The sequence below is a fragment of the Arvicola amphibius genome, chromosome 12 (genome assembly GCF_903992535.2).
Source record: "Arvicola amphibius chromosome 12, mArvAmp1.2, whole genome shotgun sequence".
Classification (NCBI taxonomy): domain Eukaryota; kingdom Metazoa; phylum Chordata; class Mammalia; order Rodentia; family Cricetidae; genus Arvicola; species Arvicola amphibius.
Window position 1 is genome coordinate 98466905 of NC_052058.2, and position 6546 is coordinate 98473450.

Here is a 6546-nt window from a genome sequence, read left to right on the forward strand (position 1 = left end):
TCTGGGGATGGAACTTGGGTCCTCATGCTTCTACAATTAGCACTTAGCCAAATGAGCCATCTCTCCCCAGCTTCTTTTCCATATTTGATCTGCCTCTTGTCCTATGCCTTCCAAAGCAAGGCACTGCTGGAAACATTTCAAGATATACATAAAAATTATCATAATTCATCATGAAGATTTTCAGAAAATATGAAACCTAGTATTTAGCACAGGGTGTTACAGTTCTATCACATAGTTACAGGACTGCTTTTTCTATTCCTCCTGAACAGAACTGTTTGTTTTGAAGACTTCTCAAAAGTTATATTTAAACATCACAGATGTGTTTTCTCATGCTATGGATTATGCTGAGGGATAGTTTCTATCCGGCAGCCCCACAGAGTGTACCCTGCTTGGCAGGGGATCTAGTGGTGTGGGGAACCAGGGCTGTGTCCTGGTCAACAGGAGATTCAGCAGCTTGGGAATATCAGACAGAGTTACGGCAGAAAGGGAGCCTGAACTGACCCAGAAAAAGCAGCAGGATGCAGAGACAGGGTGCAGAGCTCCTCTTTCCTAATAAACAAACACACTGGCAAACAAGGCACAAAGAACTGGCTAGCATTCTCTTCTTTCCACGATAAGCCCACCAGGAAATGAGTTTTTCCAAAAATAGAGGGCTAACAAGAAACCAGATAGTTATGTAATCAAATTCTGAATTCTCTCACTGGGTAATATCACCAGTGGGAGTTATGTGTGTATTTTTATTTTGCCAGTGAAATAAACTATATTTAGTCTAGTTCTGCTGGAACAGACAGAAAAGAAGTCACACACTCAATGGCCTTGAAACCAGACATGACCTAAAAAAGAAAGTCAAACCCTGACTGAAGAAGAAAGCCCACTGGATGTAATGGAGATGAGGAGGGAGGAAGAGACATCAATGGCATCAATTTCTCTGTCACTGTGTGTGTGCATGCATACGTGCATGTGTATGTGTGTGTGTGTGTATGTGTGTCTGTGTGTGTACATGTGTGCACACACGTGTGCGTGTGGAATGTGAAGAGTGAATGCGAATATGGAGGTCACAGATCAACTTCTGATGCTGTCCTCAGGTGCTGGCTACATTGTTTTTTGTGACAGGATCACTTACTTGGTCTTACAGGGTCACCAACTCAGCTAGGCTGACAGGCCAGTGAGTCCAAAGATTCTCCTGCCTCCTCCATGACACTAGGGATATAAGAGCCTGGCCCCCACGCTGGGCTTCTTTCACATGAATTCTGGAGCCAGAACTCAGGTTCTCATGCTGGCAAGGCAAGCACTTTACCAGCTGAGCGACCTCCTCAGCCCTGTGCATCAACTTGAAGGACAAATGGCAGCCAGCCATTTGAATGAATGGAAGGCATAAAGGGGACATCTCTGCATGAGATTAGCACTTGAATCAGTACTCAGTAGGCTGAATAGAACAGACCTCCCCAGTGTGAGCAGTCCTCATCCAATCTAGTAAAGACTTGAATAGGGGGAAGGTGAACAGGAAGAAGTTCTGCCTCTTCGTCTTCAGAACTTGGAATGTCACAGTCGGGAAACAGAGAGATAAATGCTGGTGCCCAGCTCAGCATTTCTTGTTTTCATTTAGTCCAGAAGCCCAGCCTATAAAATGGCACTGCCCACATTTAGGGTAGGATTTCCTATCTCAATTAACCCAATCAAAGAAATTCTTCATTGGCATGCCTAGGGGTGACCTAATCTAGACAGCCCATCACAGCCATGCCCAGAGGTTCCTTTTACTGATGACTTTAGGTTCCAATAATCAATATAAACAATCACATATCCTATAAAGCTTTTATGAGTTGAAACTACCGTAAGTAAGAAATGCATTAATATGCCTCACCACCGGAAGACTTTAGCTCAGCCTTTTCCACCTGACCATGCTCAAAACAGCTACATGGTAGAAGTTAGATCACCAACAGCAGCTCTACTTTATAATGCCGTTCTGAGGAGTACTTGTGCCTTATTTTACTTTATTGAAAATGAAGGCAGAATATGGTTATACCTTCTTACCATCGTATAGACTAACTGTAGGTGGTGTCATTATATTAGATATCTATGTGTGTATCTAATATGCCTACAAGAAGTACTGAGGTCATAGCCCAGGTTTTGCCAGATCAATAATGTGAAGATACAGACAGACAGACTGGCAAAAACTGGTAGATTGAAATAGACATGCAGAAACAGGGCTGACAAGGGCCAGGGTTATAGCTTGAGTGGAGGATAGGTAGAGGGTCTATCAAGCAGAGAAACAGGGTGTTTGACTAACATGTGAGGTGCTAGGTTAGATTCCCAGCACTGCCAAAAAACAAAGGCAGAGAGAGAGGGAGAAGGAAGACAGACAGAGAAGAGAAGTAGGCGACAGGTACACAAACCATCATAACAAAGAAAGCAGACAGACACACAGTAATCCAAGCAAACAGAAGCTGAAACAGATAACCACAGAGAAAACATAAGAAATGACAAAATTTCGTGATGCAGTCTGGGATTTCCTTTGAGGCTTTGTTTCTGTATTTCAGGAAGCACAAGGGAATGTACACATGACCCTTACATCAACCTCCTCTCTACATCACCTGTCGGCAGCCCACCTGTACCAACTGCATAGTGCCCAGGTGAAGCCGTCAGCCCTGATACTTGGGTGCAGACCACAACTGCTCCACAAGCCTGGGACATGGTTTCACTTCTGCAGGTGACACCTTCTAAGCTAGACAACACGCCACAGACTGGACATCTCAGCCCAGCTGCCATCCAGAGTCACCCAAGGACCTGGAGCATTCCTGAACAATTACATCCAAATCTCCAGACCTGAGGGACTGGTACACTGGGGTGTGCTGATGGGAAATGCGAGTGACCAGATTTGACACCATGAGTATAGGACAGTTAGCATTCTCAATTCGCATTTTTTTCTTCTTTTTAAATTTATTGTTTTGCACACACACACACAAACACGCACACACACGCACACACACACACACACACACACACATAGGATAGTCGGAAGGAGACTGGTTGAGAAGAGGTGGGAGACCAGCAGGACTAGGAGGGGACAAGAGAGGAAGATGAGGGGATAATATGATTATGAAAATGCCATAATAAAACCCATTAATATATAATTAATACATTGCCTTTGGGTTTTCTATTGTTGTGAAGACACCCTAGCCGCAGCACTCTTTAGAGAAAACATTTAACTGGGGGTGCTTGCTTAATGTTTCACAGGTTCAGTCCATTATCATCATGGTGGGGAGCATGGTGGCACACAGTCAGACATGCTGCTGAAGGAACAGCTTAGAGTCCTACATCTTGCAGGCAACAGAAAGTCGACTGACACACCAGGCAGTATCCTGAGCATAGGAAACCTCAAGGCCCACCCCCACAGTGACACACTTCCTCCAGCAAGGCCAACCCAGTCCAACAAAGCCACACCGCCTGATAGTGCCACTCTCTATGAGATTATGGGGGCCAATAACATTCAAACTACCATGTACATGATAATAAGAAATGTTAAAAGTTAATATGTGCATTAAAAATATTCATACGCACATTTTAAAATTAGAGGCCAGAAAGAGGAAATATTTACCAAGGTCAAACAGCCAGAATGAGAAGATGGCAGAAGCAGGTTGAACACCAACACTACTCTGTAACAGGGCACAGGTCCACACCCAGGAGGCACTAGGGTTGGAAGCATCAGGGAGGGTGTTTGTCAATAATAAGAATAGAACCGAGTGTTCTACCACTGACCCGCATCCCTAACCAGGCATTCATCTCTGGCTTTGTGAGCTATCCATCCATCTGCTGTAGCTGGGGCTGATCTGAGAGAAGACACAGAACAGGAGCCTCTGACAGGAAGAGACAATGAGGAGTTAAAGCCATTTCATCGAGTTTAATTAAGCTCACGGGGGAAGACGAGCACAGGGATTCCACAGAACTTTCTGCAGCTTTATGTTTATTAGTCTTAATTCCAGAGTAACAAAAATGTTTTTCCCACTTCACCAGGATGGAGCCTACACTATTCATTAAGAAACACTGCCATCTACCGTCATGTGCTCAACATTGTTCATGTAAACCAAGTTAAAAGTCATTGTGCAGGGTTGTTTATGCTCTAATTATGAATGGTTTCCAACATGAAACCCTCCTTTCTGACTGTCTGTTCTGCACTTAAAAATGTTATTTTTTATAACCACAAATGGCAAATGGGTTTGTGATTAAACTAATGCTTTCAAATATCAGCTTTGAAAAACAGAACCTACAAATTAGGATTTGGGTAGGTGGGGCTGTCTGGCAGCAGGGACTCAGGTGAGAAACCAAGAGGTTCAGTGACCACATCATTAGGAAGCTTCATAGACAACCCAGAAGGGCACATGCTCTGAATTCCACAAAATCAGCCTAAAAATAAATTCATGTGATGGCTAATCAGGACATAATTCAAAACACCATTATAAGCATGTAGGGGCTAGGCAGGTGGCACACAGAGCCTGCTGAGCACACACAAAGCCATCCCCAGCACTCCATAAACTGACTCCAACGGCACCTATCTGCAGTCCCAGCACTCTGGAAGTAAAGACAAGACGATCAGTCGAGGTCCTTTCTTCTTCCCCGCCCAACACCAGCCGTTACACAGCACTAAGACCCACAGGTAAAGCACACACATAACTCAAACTCGATATGCCACCTGATTCTTGTAAGTAACTTTTACCGAAACACAGCCACGCTGTTTTCACAGTGTCTATGCCATTAATACACACATTAACGGCAGCGAAGGCGAGGCCGGGCAGCAGCTTCATGCATTGTTAGTAAAAATGTAAATTGGCCTAGCCGCAGTGGAACTCAGCATGGGAGTTCATGAAAAATTTAAAAAATAGAACGGTCATGGGCTCCAGCTACACCCCTCCTGGATCCCTAGGGAAGCAAATTCAGTATTCAGTGGAGACACGTGTACACCCATGTTTATCATGATGCTACTAGAAATGGCCAAGTCATGAACTCAGCCTAGATACCCACCAACAGACGAACATATGTATATGGAGATTAGCTCGGCCACAAAGAACAGTGCAGTTTGCAGGAAAATGTGTGGACGGGAGGTCATCAGACTAAGCAGAGCCAGCCGGACTCAGAAAGCTGTGCATTGACTGGAGCAGGGGTGCACACCTGTGCACTGTGGGCGACCCTGTGATGCACAAGGCTTAGTGTAATTTCCATTTGACAGTACAACTACTCTGTTCCTAGTTTATTAACGTTTCTGCATATAGTCATATTTTACAAGCCACACACACGTCATGCACAAGATAAATCCATTTCCTGTAAAGGAACAACCAATCCTTTCTTTAATTAAATAGGTTAATTACCTAGGCAAACTGTACTGGTACCCAGAACTGATCTGACTCAGGAAATCCACATCTGGGAAAGAACAAATCATCAGCTTCCATTCCAAATGCCTTGAAAATGTTTCTTAAAGGCGTCTGGATGGCACTTGACAGCACTTGCGACAAGTGCCTCGCCAAATGTTGCCACATTTCTATTTGAGTTGTTCTCAGAAGACCGAACCAGGTATCTATAAACACAAGGAAACTCGGCAGAACAGTCCCGTCCCACCCACCCCCGTGTACTCAGCAATGTTGGGGAGACGTGGAGGGAGCAAGTCTCTGCATCCAGTAATCCACCCCGGCGGAAACCCCTTTTACCTAGAATCTACCATGCAACACTTTAATTTTAATGAATAATCTATATTTCTGCAGTGCCCTGTGCCTGTTCCTGCCTTTCACACAGACAGAGGTGGAAACATACTTTTTTTTACAATTCGGTCTCACTGTGGCACCCGAGTGGGATGAAAACGGTTCTCAAACACAGTTTAGCCCTTTGTAGAATTCTGACGTGCAAGGTGGCTGCAGAGACACTGGAGGGATGCGGAGCTTTCTCACTATGGAAGCGCTGTTGGAAGCCGCCGTGGTGTTGTACAGAGATGGGTAAGAAAGCTGCTGCTGAACTCAGCGACCTACCTTTCCCTCAGGGGCTGCCCTAACCTTTAAAAACTCCAACGCACTTCGTGGTGTCCTCGGGGTCCACAGTTCCATCTGTGTCTGAACCCCTCCGCTCACCCACCCCTGCTGCCTGGGCTTCCTGCAGCTGTGTGCTGGAACCACCGGGCTTCCTGGAAGAGTGGCATAATGGTTAATCTTAATGTAAACCTGACAGGGTTTCGAGTTACCATGGAAACAAACCTCTGGGTATGTCTCTAATGGAGTTTCTATATTGTAATAACTGAGGTAGGAAAACTCATCCTTTCAAATGTGGGTGTCACTATTTCATGGCCGCAGTCAGTACTGAACTGAATACAGGGAAACTGAGGTGGGCATCCATCTCTCTCTGCTCCCTAACTGTGGATGCAACACAAATGGTACCTCAAGCTCCCACTGCCCTGATGTCCTCACAGGATGGGACTATATACCCTTGAACCAGGATCTGAAATATACTCTCCCTTCCTTAAATTTCTTCTATTGAGAGGCTCTTACTTGAATTAGTAACACAGTCTTT